General features: G+C 40.1%; 1 pseudogene; it reads right to left on the bottom strand.

The window, feature by feature from the left end:
* Positions 1-632: 632 nt before the first annotated feature.
* LOC115130047 (NACHT, LRR and PYD domains-containing protein 3-like) lies at positions 633-17,896 on the bottom strand (annotated as a pseudogene).
* Between the last annotated feature and the right edge of the window lie 3,290 nt (positions 17,897-21,186).

Raw genomic sequence — 21,186 nt, 5'->3', positions numbered from 1 at the left:
GATGGAAAGTGTTATAGTTGGGTATGGAAATCTCAGAATTTTTGGTGGCCTTCCTAAGCCAGGATTCAGACACGGCAAGGACATCAGGGTTGGCAGAGTGTGCTAAAGCAGTGAGTAAAACAAACTTAGGGAGGAGGCTTCTGATGTTGACATGCATGAAACCAAGGCTTTTTAGATCACAGAAGTCAACAAATGAGGGTGCCTGGGGACATGCAGGGCCTGGGTTTACCTCCACATCACCTGAGGAACAGAGAAGGAGTAGGATGAGGGTGCGGCTAAAGGCTATCATAACTGGTCGCCTATAGCGTTGGGGACAAGGAATAAAAGGATCAGATTTATGGCCGTGGTAGAATATATTCAGGGCATAATGTGCAGACAGGGGTAAGGTGGGGTGCGGGTACAGTGGAGGTAAGCCCAGGCACTGGGTGATGATAAGAGAGGTTGTATCTCTGGACATGCTGGTTATAATGGGTGAGGTCACCGCATTTGTGGGAAATGTGACAAAGGAGGTATCAGAGGTATGAGGAGTGGAACTAGGGGCTCCATTGTAACTAAAACAACCTGAACAACATTATACAAGGCATATTGATATTTGAGAGAGACATACAGCAAGGCATAAAGTAATCGCAGGTCTTTATTGGGAGAGCTAGCTAAAACAACAGGTGAGACAACAACAGCTAGTCAGCTAACACAACAACAGCAGGTAAAATGGCGATGACTAGGCAGAGAGGGTCGGATTAACTACACACAGAGCCTGAGTTCGCGGCTGGGGCCGACAGATAAAACATAAATAAACAGAATGGAGTACCGTGATTAATGGACAGTCCAGCAGGAATCAGCTAGGTAGCCAAGTGATCATAGTGTCCAGGGGGCAGCAGTAGATCGAACAGGGAAGCCGGCACTACGCTAGCACGGGGCGACACGGTGTTTAAAGTTAGTAGCCCGGGGTGGTAGGGGGGGGGGGGGGGGTCTGCTCACACGGAGGCCGGTTGAAGGCACAGCGGATGGAGTATTCATCGGCAGACCAGACGTGGTGGTGCGGCGGGGCGCCGCGTCGACAGAGAATCCAAGCCAGATGGAGAAAGAGGTATTGTAGAATGTTGTTTGCTAGCCGGGAGATGTGCCTGGCTCACGGCTAACTGGTTCTAGCTTCGTGGCAGTGGCGTTGGCCACTATAGCCAATCGGTAGCAGCGGTGATCCGGTGCCAAGGTCCAGAGTTTACAGCAAGGATCCGGTGGAGTATTGGGCTCTAGCCGTGTATGAGTGGGGTTCGGGTGAACAGCTGAGTAGGCCGGGGGGTGGGCCTCAGGGATAGCTTCGGTACTGGGTGCCACGGAGGGTGCAAGCTAGCTGTGAGCTAGCTAGCTGCAAGCTAGTGGGAAGATTAGAAGTAGTGGCCCAGGGATTACGGCAGGAATCCGGCATTGTTGTGGAGAGATAGGCCGATACTGGTAGATTGGCGAGTAATATCCAGGCTAAGAACAGGGCTGGTATCTGTGCAGAAGGTAAAAGCCGCTAGCAGTGGCTAACAATGACTAAATAGCTTGTAGCTAATTAGCTGGTTAGCTTCTGGAGGTTCTTGAATGTGTTCTAAAGTTTTTAAAAATAATAGCGATTCCGTATCACATTGGGTGAGGCAGGTTACCGGAAGGTATAATGGAATTAAAAATCGAAAAGCGATTGATTTAAAAAAATATATATATATACAAAAAATACGAAAAATACAAAAGTACACGAGAGGACGAACAAAACACGACTACACTGCTACTCCATCTTGGTGGCACAAAATAATCAAAGGTCTGACTGCACACAGATGCTTTGGAAAATGGTCACAAAGGGGGACCAGTGTGTTTGTGTTTCAGGGGAAGGGGGTGGATCTGATTTCCATCGCCTAGAACTTGACACTGGTTAACCTCTACAGGATCGGAGGGTTACTTAGTACCAATGGAAATATCATGGTACAGCTTTATGGACACTCAATCACTATGGTACTTTTTAATGGTAAATGTACAAACATATATATGATAAATACATTTGAAACTTGTATATCATTATGGTAAATGGTGAAATAAGTATAGCTAGTTATAATTGTAATGGCTTGGCAGATAATAAGAAAAGACAATCAGTATGTACCTGGCTTGATTAGAAGGAATATAATATCTATTATTTACAGGAAACTCATTCAACAATTTTAGATTAAGTTGTGTGGAGAAATGACTGGGGGTTAAAGAAACACAAAAGGAACCTCAAAAGGGGTGATGGTATGTATCAACAGTCATTTTTATCCGAATGTGCAAATTGTCCAAACAGATCCTCAAGGTAGATGGGTGATTTTAAATATGTTATTGGACCATAAACAGATATGGCTCATTAATAAACAGATATGGCTCATTAATAAACAGATATTGCTTATTAATAAACAGATATGGCTCATTAATAAACAGATATGGCTCATTAATAAACAGATATTGCTTATTAATAAACAGATATGGCTCATTAATAAACAGATATGGCTCATTAATAAACAGATATTGCTTATTAATAAACAGATATGGCTCATTAATAAACAGATATGGCTCATTAACCTTTACGGTCTAAATAATGATGATCCACGCTTCTTTTAGAATATATATAATAATTGATTAACCCTACAAGCAATACAAGACTCTATTATTATGGTAGGAGATTATAATACGGTTTTAAATACCTATATGGACCATAAAGGAAATCACACTACAAACTATCACCCTCATTTACTTCAGGAATTCACACATGTCATGGATATTTTGAAACTAGTGGATAATTGAAGGCTTAAATACCCAGACCCAGTGAGATATACATGGTGGAGGCTCAATCAAGCTAGTCGTCTTGACTACATTCTTATGTCATTCTCTCTGGCACCAGAAGTTTAAAAAGTGTTAATAGGGGACAGAATGCGGTCGGACCATCAAATAATTGTCATATATATATATATATATATATATATATATATATATATTACTCTTACAGTAGCATACAGACATGAAACAAAGAAACAGAGTCAATAACATCTGGGGAAAGAACCAAAGGGAGTGACAGATATAGGGGAGGTCATCAGGAAGGTGATGGAGTCCAGGTGAGTCTCATGAGCCTCAGGTGTGGGTAACGATGGTGGCAGGTGTGCGTAATAATGAATAACCTGGCGACTTAGAGCGCCGGAGAGGAGGTGAGGGAGTAGACGTGACAATATACACTGTATGTTATCTCATAGTTTTGATGTCTTCACTATTATTCTGTAGAAAATAGTAAAAATAAAGAAAACCCGTTGAATGAGTAGGTGTGTCCAAACTTTTGACTGGTACTGTAGTTCAAAATCCCCCAAAAAACCCTTGCTGGGTATTTAATCTGCTAAATTGAAAGAGAAGATTCACCATTCCAAATCCTAAATCCTGGGTAGAGGGCCTCAGTGAATGTAGCGTGGAATGTATACAGGTGGGTCAGTGTGCCAGAGCAGACACTGTAGAAGGACAGAGTGCCGGCCGGCCAGTCCAGATATACCCCTACTCTGTATGAGTAGACTGAGGGAACGGGTATTGTAATGGTCTTATTACTATGCCGGGCAATGTAATGATCTTCAGCGCACCGCATTGTCCAGGCCTAGGATAGAATCAATTTCCGTTCCTTTCCTGCAGATTCCTTTGTATGCCACTCCAATATAAGCCCCAAACCCACTCCACTCTACCTCCCAGTAACAGCGCCCAGTCAGACCCTCTCGACACAGAACCTGCGGGTAACACTCAAATCTCGCTGGGTGATCAGGATACGGCTGCTCTTTCCCCCATGTAATCTTTCTGTTCTCCTTGGATAGAGTTAACAGTTTGTGTGCTGTGTTCGGTTCCAGTGTCAGCTCACATGTATCTGATGAGGGAGACAAAAATATCACAAGATAAACCTTCATTACACCAACTCTTTGAACCCCATCAAAAAGTATTTCTGCTCATAAGGAACAAGTCTAATGCAAACTAATACTTATTTCACATAGGATTCACAGTATGTTGCCTGTAAAAACAATTGGCCAATGTTGGAATGCACTCTTTTCAAACCGCTCCATCTTAACCTCTTTCTTGTCGGCATTCACCGTTTATATTGCCATTGATTTGGCGGCAACTAAGCAAGAGACATTCAACTTTGACCCTGTTGTTGCGACTGTTGTCATGGTAACCCGACACAGCAAGCAGCATTGATCAAGTTCTAAATTCCTTTGAACAGAATGCACCCCGAACAGAATGCAATGCACTGCTTTCATTTATTCACATTCACAACAGTAAATAAGAAGCTTGCCATACTAATTTGTAAATCATTTGTACACTGAACAAAAGTATAAATGCAACATGCAACAATTTCTAAGATTTTACTGAGTTACAGTTCATATAAGGAAATCAGTCAATTTAAATAAATTCAACTTAAATACATTAGTTATTTATTCATCCTAATCTATGGATTTCACATGAATGGGAATACAGATATGCATCTATTGGTTACAGACATCTTAAAAAAAGAAGGTAGGGCATGGATCAGAAAACCAGTCAGTATCTGGTGTGACCACCATTTGCCTCATGCAGTGTGATACATCTTCTTTGCAAAGAGTTGATCAGGCTGATGATTGTGGCCTGTGTAATGTTGTCCCACTCCTCTTCAATGGCTGTGTGCAGTTGCTGGATATTGGCGGGAACTGGAACACGCTGTCGTACACGTCGACACAAAGCATCCCAAACATGCTCAATGGATGACATGTCTGGTGAGTATGCAGGCCATAGGAGAGCTGGGACATTTTCAGATTCCAGGATTTGCGTACAGATCCTTGCGACATCGGGCCGTGCATTATCATGCTGCAATATGAGGTGATTGTGGCGGATGAATGGAACGATAATGGGCCTCAGGATCTCTGTGCATTCAAATTCCCATTGATAGAATGTAATTGTGTTTGTTGTCTGTAGCTTTTATTTATTTAACTAAGAAAGTCAGTTAAGAACAAATCGTATTTACAATAACAGCCTATCGGGGAACAGTTGGTTAACTGCCTTGTTCAGACGCAGAATGACAGATTTGACCTTGTCAGCTCAGGGATTTGATCCAGCAACCTTCCAGTTATTGGCCACTAGGCTAACCACTAGGCTACCTTCCACCCATTAGGCTACCTGCCGCCCACTAGCTAATGCCTGCCCTTACCATTTCCCAACCGCCACCATGGGGCACTCTGTTCACAAAGTTGTCATCAGCAAACCACTTGCCCACACAACCCCATACACACGTCTGCCATCTGCCCGGTCCAGTGGTAACCGGGATTCATCTGTGAAGTGCACACTTCTCCAGCAAGGCAGTGGACATCGAAGGTGAGAATTCTCCCACTGAAGTCAGTTACGCTGAACTGCAGTCAGGTCAAGACCCTGATGAGGACGACGAGCAGATGAGCTTCCTGAGCCGGTTTCTGACAGCAGAAATTCTTTGATTGTTTAAACCCACAGTTTCAACAGCTGTCCAGTTGGCTGGTCTCAGACGATCCCGCAGGTGACGACGATGGATGTGGAGGTCCTGGGGCTGGCATAGTTACACGTGGTCTGCGGTTGTGAGGCCGGTTGGACGTACTGCCAAATTCTCTAAAACGACGTTGGAGGCCCTTATGGAGGAGGCTCAAAACGTGAGACATCTGTGGCATTGTGTTGTGTGACAAAACTGCACATTTTAAAGTGGCCTTTTATTGTCCCCAGGACAAGGTGCACCTGTGTAATGATCATGCTGTTTAATCAGCTTCTTGATATGCCACACCTGTCAGGTGGATGGATTATATTGACAAAGGAGAAATGTTCACTAACCGGGATGTTAGCACATTTGTGCTTAACATTTGAGAGAAATAAGCTTTTTGTGCATATGAAACATTTCTGGGATCTTTCATTTCAGCTCATGGCTCATAACTTTACATGTTAAGTTTATATTTTTGTTCAGTATAGTTAATTGATTATTGAATGTTATCGATGGACACAACTTTGTACAACCAAAACATAGTCTACAAAGCCCGCGTCTGCTCAACAAACTCGAACTCGAGAACAAATTGTTTGGTTGGGCTGCTGCAGTTCGCAAACGATATGTGCTTCTCTCCATCGCAACAGTCAGGTCATTCCGCCAAGGGTCGTTCACAATCTAGTCATATTGTGGCCGCAAATAGACTTCGTTTCAAAGGTATCAAGAAATACTCTTATTTGTAGGCTTAGTCATCACAAACGTACATTGTCTGAAGCACACTTTTGTTAGTCTCATTCACAAATTACAGCTCCAATAGATCACTTATGGTGAACGAGAGTCTTGTAGTATCATGACTCTTTTGAGGTTTTAGTTAATCGTTCATGGGCAGAGGGTCCTGCGCGCTCTGGGCATTACTGAATTAAATAATTCGAAAGTTTCGTTATTTTAACTGAACAAGTTTTAAAAAATCTGTTTCAATAAAAAGAGTCGAACTTCCCATCACCAATGCCTGCTAAATTAGACAGTGCGCTCCCATTAGGCCATGCACATTTTACGACGCACTTTCTACCACGTAATCTAGTCTACACAGCAGGACTATAGTGCGGTTAGGACAAAAACTAGATTCAAATGTTTATCTGGTAGCGAGGAACACATGTAACCTTACGACTGGTAAATGGTGTTCCTAGAGATTATAGATATGCTAGATATGCCTTTGTTGATGGGACAAATGTATTTGGTGATGCCGGACACAAGGTTAGGGTTATTTTCCGTTGCCACCCACCAGAATAATCCACAACTAAGGGATACATCCCAATACAGCACAATATCGCAATACACAGACTCACAAAATTGTGTCCCGCAGCTAACATAAACAAAATATTTCATGCATAGAATTTAAGGATTGCTTTCTCTGCCAGGAAAAGATTATGCCTATAGATGGTGTATTATTCATTTATGACACGTCGAGTCGAAAACGGAAGGTTTAAAAAATCCAGATGTAGTTTTCATTCTGTGTTCTTTCACTTTAAACTCAATTAAAGGCCCAGTGCAGTCAAACACGTGATTTTCTGTGTTTTATATATACTGAGTGTACAAAACATTAGGGACACCCAGTGGATTTAACAAGGGACATAAATGGATCATAGCTTTCATCTGGATTCACCTAGTCAGTCTATATCATGGAAAGACCAGGTGTTTCTAATGTTTTGTACACTCAGTCTATATTTCCACACTACGAGGTTGGAATAATATTGTGAAATTGTGAAACTGATGATCGAGCCATTTTAGTGTAGGAGCTGTTTGAAAACACCACCTGCAATTCCAGTCTCTTTCAGTGAGATGGAGTTTTGGCATGCCTGGTGACATCAGTTAAGAGAGTTCCAAACCTCTCTGCCATTAACAGCTAGTTTTCACTTTCCCCTTCCCACTCAGACATCTCCCAGACAGTCCTAGCAAAATTCTTGCTTGAGAAATTGTTCTTTGCTAAGAAGCTATTTATGTTTCTTGTTGACCATTTTATTGAAGACAATCACAGTAAGGTCTTAGGCGTTACCCCAAAAGGATTTGATATTGATATGCAATGGACCTTAATTGTATTTACCCTTTATCTCTAGGTAGTGGTTATACAAAGGGTGGGTCTAATCCTGGATGGTGATTGGTTAAAACCACGTTGAATAGGGGGATAATGTTAGCTAGAAACGAAGTTCACAATCTATGTTTGTCTATGCAACTTTACACAGTTTCTAGCTAGCTTGCTGACCTTTTCTAGCTAACTACGTAGGCAAAATCAACCGTCTGCTGCTTGACAGGGTAGTCCACAATGGATGGAAAACAAACCTTATCCACATGCATTTTATATTACTTAAATATTCAATTAATGGTCTCTAACATTGAGAAAGAGGGGAACCTGTGGGGCTTGGCTAGCAACCTCAGAAATAGAATGGATGACCAGATGTGTCGGGACTATTATATCCTCGTGGAAGGATGAAATAGTATGAATACATTTATGAAAATAATGTTTTTCACGGAAATATCTAAATCATTATTTTAATGTGTTGGTAACCACTGTATAAAAAGTATAATGCCCTCAAAGCCATGGTTTATAGGATATATTGGTATGGTTTGCAACACTTGTGGCAATATATTCTATAAACCACAGCTTATCTGGCATTGTCACTTAATTATCCACTGGTTGTTAGAAAGGATTTGAGGTATCCAGAGCCTTGTATAGAAATAATTTTGCCAAAAAGCAATATAGCAATGTCATCAAGCTGAACAATCTTCAAACTGTATAGGGCCCTTCATATAGAAAATGTGGCCTATTCTTAAAAGTGACTGACTTACATTTCTTCAGGCCAGATTTTAGCCAGTACTCTACATCATTGTCCACACTGTAGGAAAGAAAACATGTCATGACAATCATGGTAAGATCTCTGAGACCATAAGAGAAACAAACTCTCCACATATCAAACTGGTATCAAACCTTATCCATGGTGAACACTAAAAAAGCTGCCTTATACCTGAGTTTTTCCAGTTTGCAGTGTGTATCCTCCAGTTCAGCAGACAACGATTCCACACCTAAGTCTCCTGGGTGATTGTAGCTGAGGTCCAGCTCTACCAGGTGTGAAGGGTTTGACCTCAGAGCTGATGCCAGTGAAGCACAACCTTCCTCTGTGACTCCACAGAATGACAACCTGATGAGGCAGAAACTTTCCTCTCAGATATTACTCAACATTTGGTCTCTAAGATGAAGTTTCGTATTGTTAAGCCCGAAGCTGTTCATCTAAAAATCATAAAACATGTCCCAGTTTGAAAATATTTCCCACACCCTGTAGGGGACTGTTAGAGGAAATTATAGTTTAGATGATCAATTATGTATACATTAATGATTAGAACCATTTATGCTAATACTATTATGTTATGATTTGAAAAGTATGGGTTTTTAGTTGAACTGTTACTGAAAATGTAAGCAGAAATGAATTGTGTCTGTGTCTCCTGGGAAAGTTTAAGAAGGAGGGATAAGATAGTTTTTCAAACAGATAAGAATGTTTTGGTTGGATTCCATTAGTGGAGAAAAGTATATCCTTTAGACAGGTTGGAATGTAGTTTATGAGGGGAGTGAAACTATCTCCAGGACCGAATACTACGCCATTGTAAGGCTGGGAGAGGGTGTGAAACTGATGACGTCATTTTATGTCTTCTTTCTTTAAAATGTAATGTTCTTTGTATTTTGGGTCAGTACTCTCTCGTAATAAACGCTGTTACCTTTGGCTTTTAAGATTGGTCTCATTCTACTTCATGCATAATTAATGAACTTATAATTCATTAATGAATTAGAAATGAGTGCTAATTGATTTTGGCAATTAAAGAATAAAAGGAATTTAGAATTCCTCTATCAGGGACTCACCTTAGTGTCTCCAGTTTACAGTGTGGACTCCCCAGTCCAGCAGAGAGCAGCTTCACTCCTGAATCCTGCAGGTCATTGCTACTCAGGTCCAACTCTCTCAGGTGTGAGGAGTTCGAGCTGAGAGCTGAAGCCAAAGCATCACAACATCTCTCTGTCAGGTTGCACCCATTTAGCCTAAAATATAATTATATGTAAAACATATAAGAAGTTTTGCTCTTCTGTATGTTTTACTGTGACAAATTATACAAGATCCGAAAATGTTTAGATTAACAAAACAAAGTTAGTGTCAAGGTTATAGTGGCTATAGGCTAATAATAGTATACATTAAGAATAGTTCATGTAAATGTTACTTCTAAATAGCCAAATGTATGTTTTGTGTAACTTCCTCATTAATACATGTAGCATACTTCAGTGAATATAATTCCTTTTTAAACTGACATAAATAAAACCATGGCCAATAAAAGTATTTTTTGGTATAAGTCAGTTTTCTGTTCGACAAAAGAGGTAAAATCTTACAGCGCTGTTGTGGAGGCTTTGACCACTGGCAGCAGTCTCAGGAGACCTTCCTCTGATCTAGAGTATTTCCTCAGGTCAAACACATCTAACTCCTCTTCTGAGGTCAGCAACACAAAGACCAGAGCTGACCACTGTGCAGATGAGAGTTCTTGTTTGGACATGCTTCCTGAACTCAGGTAAGCATGGATCTCCTTAACTAGAGATTGATCATTTAGCTCATTTAGACAGTGGAACAGATTGATGCATCTCTCTGGAGAGGGATTTACCTTGATCTTCTCTTTAATGTACTCAACTGTTTCTTCATTGGTCTGTGAGCAGCTTCCTGTCTGTGTCAGTAGGCCTCGTAGGAGAGACTGATTGGACTCCATTGAGAGGCCAAGAAGGAAGCGGAGGAACAGGTCCAGGTGTCCATTGTCACTCTGTAAGGCCTTGTCCACTGCACTCTTGTGCAGGATGGTTGCAGGTGTATCTTTATATACCTGAGGTTCTTTGGAGGTGGTTTGCTGTTTGTCCATAAGATTAACATTGTTATTGGTGAATGTGAGAAACACATACAACGCTGACAGAAACTCCTGAATGCTCAGATGTACAAAGCAGTACACCTTCTTCTGGTACAACCCACACTCCTCTCTGAAGATCTGTGTACACACTCCTGAGTACACTGAAGCTTCTGTGACATCAATGCCACACTCTCTTAGGTCTTCTTCATAGAAGATCAGATTGCCCTTTTCCAGTTGTTCATAGGCCAGCCTCCCCAGGTTCATAATGATCTCTTCATCAGATGTCTCAGTTTCCTCTGCATCTTTAGAATATTTCAGGTTTTTGATTAGCTTGTTGAAGACCATGAAGTGTGAGTACATTTGGGTCAGTGTCTTGGGCATCTCTCCACTTTGAGATTGACCAAGTATTCTCTCTAGAACAGTGGCTGAAATACAACTGAACACTGGTATGTGGCACATGATATAGAGGCTCCTTGATGACTTAATGTGTGAGATGATTTTGCTGGCCAGGTTCTGATCATTGATTCTCTTCCTGAAGTATTCCTCTTTCTGTGTGTTTTTGAACCCTCGTACCTCTGTCACCCTGTCAACACACTCAGGAGGGATGTTATTGGCAGCTGCAGGTCGGGAGGTTATCCACAGTTGTGCAGATGGGAGCAGATTCCCCTTGATGAGGTTTGTCAGCAACACGTCCACTGAGGTTGACTCTGTGACATCACAGCAGTTGTTATTGTTTTGGAAGTCTAGAGGAAGTCGGCACTCATCCAGACCATCAAAAACAAACAGAACGTTGTACTTTTCATAATCTGTTATTCCAGATTCTTTGGTTTCCGTGAAAACGTGATGAAGAAGTTCCATCAAACTCCGTTTTTTCGACTTCATCAAATTTAGCTCCCTGAAAGGCAGTGAGAATATTAACTCCACATCCTGGTGTTCTTTTCCTTCAGCCCAATCTAGAATGAACTTCTGCACAGAGACTGTTTTTCCAATGCCAGCGACTCCCTTTGTCAGCACAGTTCTGATACCTTTGTCTTGTCCAGGTAAGGGTTGAAATATGTCATTACATTTGATGTCTCTTGTCTTGCTGATCTCCTGTATGCTGTCTCAATCTTTCTCACCTCATGTTCATTATTGATCTCTCCACTTCCACCCTCTGTGATGTAGAGCTCTGTATAGATCCTATTGAGAGGTATCTGGTTTCCTTGTTTTGCTATTCCCTCAAACACACTCTCACACTTCTTCTTCAGGTTAGATTTGAGTTTATGTTGACACAGAGCAAGTTCACCCAAAACACCTGAAAATGCAAAATACACAAGTATATATATTAATGTACTGTACCTTGTATAAAATCAGGACTCATCACTGAAAAAGTGTTGAATTTTATTGACAATTTCTATTTGTTTTGGGAGCGACCGCAGTTCCTAAAAAGAGACGGCCTGCATCCAAACAGGAGAGGGGCTTGAATGCTGAGTGCTAACATGAAAAAAGTAGATAAAAAGTGATGGGGTATCAATCCAATTGTCATACTTGAGCAAAAGTAAAGATACCTTAATAGAAAAGGACTCAAGTAAAAGTCACCCAGTAAAATACTACTTGAGTAAAAGTCTAAAAGTATTTGGTTGTAAATATACTTAAGTATCAAAAGTAAATGTAATTGCTAAAATGTACTTAAGTATCAAAAGTAAAAGTAAAATTATAAATAATTTCAATTCCTTATATTACGCAAACCAGACGGCACCATTTAATTATTGTTTACGTTTATGGAGAAAAGCAGGTGTGTTTAATGAGTCCGTCAGATCAGAGGCAGTAGGGATGACCAGAGACGTTCTGTTGATAAGTGTGTGAATTGGACCATTTTCCTGTGCTGCTACGCATTCAAAATGTAACGAGTACTTTTGGGTGTCAGGGAAAAATGTATGGAGTAAAAAGTTTTTTTTTTAAGGAATGTAGTAAAGTAAAAGTTGTCAAAAATATAAATAGTAAAGTAAAGTACCGATACCCCAAAAAACAACTTAAGTAGTACTTTAAAGTATGTTACTTTAGTACTTTACACCAATGCCTACTGAACATAGCATGTTTGTGTTAGAAACTCAGCTGATCTGAAATCCCGCAAGCTGTGGCCTTGGACTGATTCATGTAAATGTCAGAAGTTTGATTTCGAAAATGTATCTTTTTGGAATTCTGGCTTCTCAAATTAAAGTGGACATATTGATAATTACTGAGACTTGGTTAAAAAAAAGTATGTGCCAGACTCTGATATGTCTCTAAATGGATATAATGTTTATTTATTTGACAGAGACAGCAGAGGTGGGGGTGTCGCCATATTCATAAAGAACAACTTGAATGTTGCTGTGTGTATTACCACCTATGTCCACAAGCAATTTAACTTCTTAGGGGAAGGCCCCTTTTTTTCTCAATCTCCACCTGAATGACGTGCCCAAAGTAAACTGCCTGTTGCTCAGGCCCTTGAAGCCAGGATATGCATATAATTGGTACCATTGGAAAGTAAACACTTTGAATTTTGTAGAAATGTTAAAATAATGTAGGAGAATATAACACAATAGATATGATAGGAGAAAATCCAAAGAAAAACCAACCGGAATTGTTTTTCTTTGAGAGACCATCCTCTTACAATAGCAAGTATAAGGTCATACTGAGAATTAGCTCCCTGGATGCAATTCCTATTGCTTCCACAGGGTGTCAGCAGTCAATGTTCAAGGTTTCAGGTTTCAAAAACGAATAAGAAATATCACTTTTAGTACAGGGACATAGTCTTGGAAGTTCGTGTTTGGGCGTGCCATGAAGACAGGACAAACCTGCTAAAATCGGTTTCCTATTGAACATACTTCTTTCTGTAAGATTCCTTTCTCGGCATGTTGAACGAGTGGATTACTCATATCAATCGCGACAACTAAACTGACTTTTTGGGATATAAAGAAACAACATATATATATAACAAAACGACACTACATGTTATAGCTGGGACCCTTCGGATGACAAATCAGAGGAAGAAAAGTAAGTGAATATTTAATCGCTATTTGTGAATTTATGAAACCTATGCTGGTGGAAAAATATTTTGATGTGGGGCGCTGTCCTCAAACAATCGCATGGCATGTTATCGCTGCAGTAGCTCCTGTAAATCGGACAGTGCAGTTAGATTAATAAGAATTTAAGACTTCAACCAATATAAGACACTTATATGTACCTAAATGTTTAAGATCCATAATTGTTATGATTATTTATTTGAATTGCGTGCCCTCCAGTTTCACCGGAAGTTATCCCACTAACGGGACGCCTAGACTTTTAAATGTCTTGTCCTAAATGTGGGCCTTGGTAATAATGCCCAACTAACGTTAGTGGGAGTTTGTCGCTATCCCTCAGCTCTTAGCAAATTGTCTGAATTGCTGTCTATCTATGCTAAATCTGAATTATTCATATTGGGTAGTCTTAACCTGGATTGGTTGATGCCAGTATCAGATAGACTGAAAGATATTTGTAATGCGCTAAATTTAACTCAACTGAACCAACCCGCCCCAACTTAAAACACCCAGAAAAATCTACTATTTTGGATATCATTCTGACAAACACACCTAATAAGTATACAGCCAATGGAATCTTTGCTAACGAGCTCAATGACCATTGTCTCATTGCCTGCACTAAAGATACTAAGCTACCGAAATTGTATCCATGCATTATTACAAAGAGAAATGTCAGAACTTTCAATGAGCAACATTTCCTGTGTGACCTGGGGTTGTATGATTGGGAGGGTGTGTCCTATGGCTCTGATTCGGATCAGGATCTTGAATGTTTTACCTCTCTGTTTGACTTTCCATTGGGCTCCTGAGTGGCGCAGCGGTCTAACGCACTGCAACTCAGTGTACGAGGCATCACTACAGTTCTTGGTTCAAATCCAGGCTGTGTCACATCCGGCCGAGAATAGGAGTCCCATAGGGTGTTGCACAATTGGCCCAGCGTTGTTTGGGTTTGGCCCGGGTAAGACATCATATCCCCCCACGATACCTACCCCCCACGGACTTGAACCCCCCCACAATGAAATTAACCCCCTCACAAACCCCCCTAAAATGGTTTCATCGCTGTTCAGCTTTAACGTTATGGTTAGACAAGGAAGTAGGTCTGTATTTGATGTCATGATCTGTGAGGTGAAAATAATTTGATTTGCTTTGTGATTTTGTCAAAAACGGTAAATGAAGAGAAATGCATCCCTGTATGCAACCCCAGGTCACACAGGAAAAGCATCCCTGTATCCTGTATCAAAAGCAGGGGCGGATTGACCATCTGGCAATTCTGGAAATTGCCAAATGGGCTAGACCATTTTTTGGTGGGTGGGCTGGTCAAAATTGACACACACAAAAATATATAATTTTTTACATCAAATAAAACAATGAAAATGGTGACATAACCGGCGACCGATGGGCCTGATAAAATTATATTTTTTTGATTTTTGCGCAATTTCTCTGTTATACTTATCTATAATGATTCTTTGGCTAATCAGAAGTCAACGACCACAGTCATCAGTTAGACAGCCAAGATCATGGATCGTACATTTTTTTAAAGGGTGCTTATAAACGTATAAAGAGCACATTCTACATAGTCACCTCAATCAAAACTTCATATGTTTGGACAGCTAAAACCATAATTTGGTCAAACAGTTAAGTGCATTATCCTCATGATTCCTGTAATGAAAGTGTCTGCAGTGTGGGCATAAAAGATTGTAAAGACTATCAGAGAACCCTTACTTTTCTCCAGTGTGTCAGCGAGCTCCTGCTGGTCCATGTTCCTCAGAATTTGCAGTGTGATCTTCAGAGCCCCCTCTCTGGCACTGCTATCCTGCCTCACTTCTTTGGCATCCACGAATTCTTCATCCTCCTGATTCTCAATGCATTCTGGACGATCTGGACTCAAAATGTTCTTGAATCTCTTCAGTTCTCTCTTCACAAAAGTGATGATGTTGTCTTCAAGCGACTAAAACAAACAATAATTGTTTATTATAACCAACACTAAGGGTGATATTTTCGCTATGCAAAACAAAACAGTGAGAAAAGTTGCCCAAAATTGCTAGAATGACTAAATAGAAAAGAGAAGACAATAACTGTTTTAAATATTGGGGCATTCCATTTGAATTTGTTAAAAAATATATAATTGTGATGTTTTGGATCTCCCTCAACTGAAATCCATAGAAAGGTCCTTTGGGGAAGGATGTTAGGCATACGTTTGAAATCAGCATCCAAAATTAGCCAAAATAATGATCAAGAATAAATTCAAAGGACAATGCTTTTTTTAAAACCAAATCTCTATGTTATAGAAGTGTACGGATTATTATTTTATTTTTTAAATGAACCCCATCAGCAATATACTTCCTCAGGAGCATTCTGCAGTATGGGGGCATGGATAAAACATGAACAAACCCACTGGGCATAAACTAGCTATATCAACGTTGTTTCAACGTAATTTGTTGATGTATTGGGACGTGAAATCTATGTTCAAAATACATCTGATTTTTTTCAAAGTAATCAACCTGTTTTGAGGGTTATGTCTTCATGGTAACCAATTTTTAACATAGACTAATGTAAAATATGGTGAATTTGTACCGTTGGAACAACATCAGATCTTCAATGTAATTTTCACTATGAGAAAACAACTCAAGGCTGGGCAGCACCTCCTACTGGAGAGTTGATCTATCTACAGCTATTCCTTCGGTCTCCCATCCAGGGTTTTGAACCAAGCCCCTTTGATATTTGTCACTGACTATAATCAATGTTCTATCCTGAGAATGATTGTTGAAAAATCTTTACTTAATAGATTCACTGTTGGTATCGAAGTCATTCCAAAGGGTAGGTTCAACAGAGCAAATTAAATGTAAACATACGTTAGCAATTATATATCAGTAAAACTGTACCTATCAATAAATACATGTTTAAACAATACACACAATCCAGAAAAATTAAGAAATATCAGCACAAGTAATGTCAGAGACCGGAATATAAATATATACTTTATACATATAATGTATATAAATATATATACCTATAATGGTGTGTAAAGACAGTACAGTGCCCTGCTGAATTATTGGAACCGTAGTTAAATATGAACAAAAAAGGCTGTTGTTTATCAGCTTGATATTACACTCAAAATATCATATGAACCTGAACTTTAATTGAGTTAAATTATTTTATTTAAAAAATGCATGTCGCCTTCCAGGTGGCGCAGTGATCTAAGGCTGTGCCACCAGAGATTCTGGGTTCGAGCCCAGGCTCTGCTGCAGCCGGCCGCGACCAGGAGGTCCATGGGGCGACACACAATTGGCTCAGCGTTGTCCGGGTTAGGGAGGGTTTGGCCGGCAGGGATATCCTTGTCTCATCGCACACTAGCGACTCCTGTGGTGGGCTGGGCGCAGTGCACGCTGACCAGGTCGCCAGGTGTACAGTGTATCCTCTGACACATTGGTGCGGCTGGCTTCAGGGTTGATTGTGCGTTGTGTCAAGAAGCAGTGCGGCTAAGTTGGGTTTTGTTTTGGAGGACGCATGCCTCTCAACCTTCGCCTCTCCCAATTCCGTACGGGAGTTGCAGCGATGAGACAAAACTACTACCAATTGGATACCACGAAAAGAACATGCATGTCACAATTATTGGCACCTCTGCCTTTAGTACTTTGTGCACCCTCCCTTTGCCGAGATAAAAGCTCTGAGTCGTCTCCTGTTTTTTTATTTTTTTATTTCACCTTTATTTAATCAGGTAGGCAAGTTGAGAACAAGTTCTCATTTACAATTGCGACCTAGCCAAGATAAAGCAAAGCAGTTCGACAGATACAACGACACAAGAGTTACACATGGAGTAAAACAAACATACAGTCAATAATACAGTATAAACAAGTCTATATACAATGTGAGCAAATGAGGTGAGAAGGGAGGTAAAGTCAAAAAAGGCCATGGTGGCAAAGTAAATACAATATAGCAAGTAAAACACTGGAATGGTAGTTTTGCAATGGAAGAATGTGCAAAGTAGAAATAAAAATAATGGGGTGCAAAGGAGCAAAATAAATTAATTAATTAAATACAGTTGGGAAAGAGGTAGTTGTTTGGGCCAAATTATAGGTGGGCTATGTACAGGTGCAGTAATCTGTAAGATGCTCTTGATGAGGTGGGAGAATCCATAGGAAGGGATTTGAGACCATTCCTCCATACAGAAACTCTCCAGATCCTTCAGAGTCCTTGTTCCTCGCTTGTGAACTCTTCACCTCAACACACAGGTTTTCAATGGGGTTTAGGTCATGGTCCTGGGATGGACATTGCAAAAGCTTGATTTTATGGTCAGTGAACAATTTTAAGTGTAGATTTGGAGGTATTGCTTTGGTACTTTGTCCTGCTGGAAGATCCAACAACGACCCAGTTTTAGCCTCCTTGTAGAGGCAGACAGGTTTTGGCCTAAACTCTCCTGGTTATTGATGGAGTCCATGATGCAATCTATCCTAACAATGTTCCCAAGGCCTTTGGAAGTAAAACAGCTCCACAACATCACAGATCCACCACCATACTTCACAGTGGGTTTAGGTTATTTTCAGCATGACCATGGGTCTTTTTACACCATACCCACCTATTGTTTTTTTGCTAAAAAGCTATATTTTAGTCCCATCAGACCATAGTAACTGGTTCCAATCCAAGTTCCAATGACAGGTGCTTACATTTGTGGTTTGGTGACGGCAGAGTCTTTCTTATGGCTACCCTTCCAAATAACATGTTGGCATGGAGTTGGCGTCTAATTGTAGTTTTGGAGACTTGGTGACCCCAAGATGTAACCAACTTCTGCAATCCTCCAACTATGATCCTTTGAGATTCTTTTGCCACTTGAACCATCTGTGCGTGGGGGGAAGAAACACTTGCCTCCTCTTCCAGGCAGGTTCTTCACAGCTCCAGTTGTTTACAATTTCTTAATAATTGCCCTAATAGTGGAGATGGGTAGTTACAGGCGTGTAGCTATCTTTCTATAGCCATTGCCTGATTTGTGAAGGTCAACAACATTTTGTGTCTTCATTTGTGTGTTCTCTGACCTTTCCCATTTTGATGGAGGATTAAGGGACTTTAGCCTGTGTGTCACCTCATAATACCACAGTGAAACAGGAAGTCTTTATAATCCGTGATTCTCTGGAGTCCCATATGTCTCGTGTCTGAGTACTGTCGTTTTGCCTCTTTGGTGTCCTTGCTGAGGTCATAGCTGTTTGCACACTTCCAGTCACCTTGCGATGGTTAAATGAGGTGGTTCCAACTATCAGACTATCATTTGTATGAATACTGCCATCTATCCACAGTTTTTGGTTTGGATAAGTTCTAATCGTCACAGTGGGAACAACATCCTCTATCCACTTCCTGATGAACCCAGCCACTGAGTCAGTATCTACATCAATACTATTCTCAGAGGGGACCCAGAACATTAAAATGTGATTAAAACAATCTTGAAGCATCCTGTTTAAGTTTCTGCCTATAGGTGGGGAGGAGCAGAATGAAGGTATAATCTGATTTGCCAAAGGGAGGGCGAGGGAGGGCCTTGTAGCCGTACTAGAAGGGAGAGTAGCAATGATCCAGGGTCTGTGTTGCGAGTGTAGTACAGGAGGTGTGTTGATAGAATTCCTTTATTAACACTATTGTTTAAATTCAGTCCATGATTCAACTAAAAATAGATGATACATATAGGCCTAGGGTTTCAAGCTTTTGTTTATTCCAAATGGAATCTACAAGTTAATAATAAATATGTCGGATTCACATCTCCATCTCAACCAAAGAATAGGATTAAATCAAATCAAACTGTATTTATTTATTTTAGAGTTTGATTTGGTTTGACTTAGTCCTGTTCTTTAACTTAGAGTTTTGGTTGAAATGGAGATGTGAATCCAATATATACATTATTAATTTGTAGACAAACTGGATTAAAAGCAAGACTCAGTGGCACAGATGGAGCTGTCCAAGCAGAAGTAACAGCTCCTTCAAATGTTGATATGTGATTTTGTTGACAACCAAACACAATTTAATATCACTTTTGCAATTGTCTATTAACTTTTTCACAAGTTATCAAATGATATGTTGGATTCACGTCTCCATCTCAACCAAATCTGAAAGTTAAACAGATAAAAGAAAAGGATTAAGCCAGTGGACATTTTATTGTGAATCCAACATATCAATTGTTAATTTGTAGAAAAACTGGATTTAAAGCTATACACAGTGCCACAGGTGGAGCTGTCCAAGCAGTAGATACATCTACTTTAAATGTTGATATTTGGTTGCGTTGTCAACCAAACACAATTCAATATCACTTTTGTAAGGCAATATAGAGCTTAATGTTAAGGATATCTTACAAACTAACGTAACAGTATTTATTTAACCTTAAAATTAGTAACACATCCATGTCCAAATTTTGAGGTTACTGTAACAACGAATGTCTTCTTATGTAATCATAGAAAGGGTGCGTGTTCAGGGTCGCAGGTCTGTGGAAATCTTCACAATCGCTACAATAATCTGCACAGAATTTCAAACAGCAATGTTCTTTAATGTAATCTGAACAGCAATCCAGGTCATTTGGTTGTGCTATTAGATGAAGCGCAGTGATAATACATTAAGCTGTTGTATAAATAGACAAAATATCTGACGTATTCCTATTTGAACTTCGTTGGGCTTTTAAATGGTTGAAAGTGCAGTGATCACACATTTAGGTGAAAACTAAACTAAAAAACAGACATACATTTTCCATTGAAATTTGGTTGAGCTTTTAGTTGGTTGAAAGAACTGGGAATTCAACTAACTTTTGGCTGTCTTTTTGAGTGGAAAATAGGTTGGAATCTCATTGATCAACATATGTAGCAAATATTTACAAATTCTCCATGTGGAAATGGCATGGTTTGCCCAGTGGGAAGGCTACAAAAACAGTCAAAAACATCCTTTTAGAAACGGCAAACTCTCCGTATGTACTATCTGAATTTGATCACCCTGTAACACATCTGGCTGTGATTGGGAGTCCCATAGGGTGGCGCACAATTGGCCCAGCATTGTCCAAGCTGGGCCGTGGTAGGCCGTCATTGTAAATGAGAATTTGTTCTTAACTGACTTGCCTAGTTAAATAAAGGTTCAATAAAAGTTTTTAAAAATATGTTAAACCCTAATTTTGACGTCATAGGAATTTAAAATGACAACATCTGTTCCATTTTTTAAAGTCGTCTCCCTCCGTCCTCGACCTTTTCTAAATAAGTCCATTTTTAATTTACACACTGACGTTGTTTGCATTTCGATATCATAGAGTTTGTGTTATAAGCAGATTTACGTGGACATGTCCTTTTTTACCCCTGCCTTCACCCGACAGTTGTCTGACATCTGGCAATGGCACATCGAAACCTAAACTATATCGAAACAAAATGTCACACATAGGCCTATAATAGTAGAGACAAAGCCTAAAGACAATGTTACATTAACAATAGCCTGATGTTTGACAATATTATCAATTGTCCTGTGAATGAAGAGACTAATGAACAGGGCAGCATGTGTAATTGCATAGAATGGAACAGAGTTTACCAAAAAGCGACTGTTTCCAGTCATCCTATAGAGGTTCATTAAGGTCACACTTTTTGATTTATATAACCTGGTGGTGGTCCAAACAGAGGATCCACTTCGGGAAAGTTGTATTCCTGGTCGTAATGTTGGTAAGTTGACGTTGCTCTTATATCCAATATTTCTTGCTGGCTGTATGTAATAAGACTTAAGATT

This window comes from Oncorhynchus nerka, linkage group LG6, assembly GCF_034236695.1.
Source record: "Oncorhynchus nerka isolate Pitt River linkage group LG6, Oner_Uvic_2.0, whole genome shotgun sequence".
NCBI lineage: Eukaryota > Metazoa > Chordata > Actinopteri > Salmoniformes > Salmonidae > Oncorhynchus > Oncorhynchus nerka.
Note: the sequence above shows the minus strand (reverse complement) of the source record. Positions and strands in the feature narration are given on the sequence as shown.